The 2,580-nt window shown below is 51.0% G+C and overlaps 1 protein-coding gene across 1 annotated transcript in view; it reads right to left on the bottom strand.

The window, feature by feature from the left end:
• Positions 1-2,580, bottom strand: part of LOC107673172 (tetratricopeptide repeat protein 39B) — a 25,483-nt gene that overhangs the window by 5,689 nt on the left and 17,214 nt on the right. The window lies entirely within an intron of this gene.

Genomic DNA, 2,580 nt, shown 5'->3' with positions numbered 1-2,580 from the left:
GATCTCAGATCCGACTAGACTCACCTGAGCTCAGATCCGACTAGACTCACCTGAGCTCAGATCAGACTCACCTGAGCTCAGATCAGAGCCAGACTCATCTGAGCTCAGATCAGAGCCAGACTCATCTGAGCTCAGATCAGAGCCAGACTCATCTGAGCTCAGATCAGAGCCAGACTCATCTGAGCTCAGATCAGAGCCAGACTCATCTGAGCTCAGATCAGAGCCAGACTCATCTGAGCTCAGATCAGAGCCAGACTCATCTGAGCTCAGATCAGAGCCAGACTCATCTGAGCTCAGATCAGAGCCAGACTCATCTGAGCTCAGATCAGAGCCAGACTCATCTGAGCTCAGATCAGAGCCAGACTCATCTGAGCTCAGATCAGAGCCAGACTCATCTGAGCTCAGATCAGAGCAAGACTCATCTGAGCTCAGATCGGAGCAAGACTCATCTGAGCTCAGATCAGACTCGCATGATCTCAGATCAGACTCACATGATCTCAGATCAGAGCAGACTCACCTGAGCTCAGAGCAGAGCAGACTCACCTGATCTCAGATCCGACTAGACTCACCTGAGCTCAGATCCGACTAGACTCACCTGAGCTCAGATCAGACTCACCTGAGCTCAGATCAGAGCCAGACTCACCTGAGCTCAGATCCGACTAGACTCACCTGAGCTCAGATCAGACTCACCTGAGCTCAGATCAGAGCCAGACTCACCTGAGCTCAGATCCGACTAGACTCACCTGAGCTCAGATCAGACTCACCTGAGCTCAGATCAGAGCCAGACTCACCTGAGCTCAGATCCGACTAGACTCACCTGAGCTCAGATCAGACTCACCTGAGCTCAGATCAGAGCCAGACTCACCTGAGCTCAGATCCGACTAGACTCACCTGAGCTCAGATCAGACTCACCTGAGCTCAGATCAGAGCCAGACTCACCTGAGCTCAGATCCGACTAGACTCACCTGAGCTCAGATCAGACTCACCTGAGCTCAGATCAGAGCCAGACTCACCTGAGCTCAGATCCGACTAGACTCACCTGAGCTCAGATCAGACTCACCTGAGCTCAGATCAGAGCCAGACTCACCTGAGCTCAGATCCGACTAGACTCACCTGAGCTCAGATCAGACTCACCTGAGCTCAGATCAGAGCCAGACTCACCTGAGCTCAGATCCGACTAGACTCACCTGAGCTCAGATCAGACTCACCTGAGCTCAGATCAGAGCCAGACTCACCTGAGCTCAGATCCGACTAGACTCACCTGAGCTCAGATCAGACTCACCTGAGCTCAGATCAGAGCCAGACTCACCTGAGCTCAGATCCGACTAGACTCACCTGAGCTCAGATCAGACTCACCTGAGCTCAGATCAGAGCCAGACTCACCTGAGCTCAGATCCGACTAGACTCACCTGAGCTCAGATCAGACTCACCTGAGCTCAGATCAGAGCCAGACTCATCTGAGCTCAGATCAGAGCAGACTCACCCGAGCTCAGATCAGGGCAGACTCACCCGAGCTCAGATCTGAGCAGACTCACCCGAGCTCAGATCAGAGCAGACTCACCCGAGCTCAGATCAGAGCAGACTCACCCGAGCTCAGATCAGAGCAGACTCACCCGAGCTCAGATCAGAGCAGACTCACCCGAGCTCAGATCAGAGCAGACTCACCCGAGCTCAGATCAGAGCAGACTCACCCGAGCTCAGATCAGAGCAGACTCACCCGAGCTCAGATCAGAGCAGACTCACCAGATCTGAGATCTGAGCAGACTCACCCGAGCTCAGATCTGAGCAGACTCACCCGAGCTCAGATAAGAGCAGACTCACCCGAGCTCAGATCAGAGCAGACGCACCTGAGTTCAGATCAGAGCAGACGCACCTGAGTTCAGATCAGAGCAGACGCACCTGAGCTCAGATCCGACTAGACTCGCCTGAGCTCAGATCAGACTCACCTGAGCTCAGATCAGAGCCAGACTCATCTGAGCTCAGATCAGAGCAGACTCACCTGAGCTCAGATCAGACTCACTTGAGCTCAGATCAGACTCGCATGATCTCAGATCAGAGCAGACTCACCTGAGCTCAGATCTGAGCAGACTCACCTGAGCTCAGATCAGATCAGACTCAGATCAGTGCAGACTCACCTGAACAGCTCCACCACATCCTCTCCAGTCGTCTTCAGCTCCTCCTCAGACATCATGCTCAGGATCGCAGCTTTCTGATACATGTAGATGGCCTGCCACGCAAGCAAAAGATAATCATCAAACATTTATTGCTATAGCGCTTTTTTATGAAAGTGAGCAGATTTCCTAGTTTAGTGCAGTGCTGTTTTACTATAATTGAGATACTGGTATAGTTTTATTAATATTTTGTATCAGTTTTTATTTTTATATTTTTCATTTTCATTTTAGGGATGCACGATATTATCGGACCAATATCGGAATCGGCCGATAATGGCTTTAAATGTAAATATCGGCATCGGCCCGATATGAAAAATTATTCCGATATGTCTTGCCAATAAGAGGAATACATTAACTCACATGTGCTCAGGGTGTGCTAGTGATTAGATCACGTCAACAGTGCGATTAC

Source organism: Sinocyclocheilus anshuiensis, unplaced genomic scaffold (assembly GCF_001515605.1).
Source record: "Sinocyclocheilus anshuiensis isolate Anshui unplaced genomic scaffold, SAMN03320099.WGS_v1.1 scaffold444, whole genome shotgun sequence".
NCBI classification, from domain to species: Eukaryota; Metazoa; Chordata; class Actinopteri; order Cypriniformes; family Cyprinidae; genus Sinocyclocheilus; species Sinocyclocheilus anshuiensis.
Note: the sequence above shows the minus strand (reverse complement) of the source record. Positions and strands in the feature narration are given on the sequence as shown.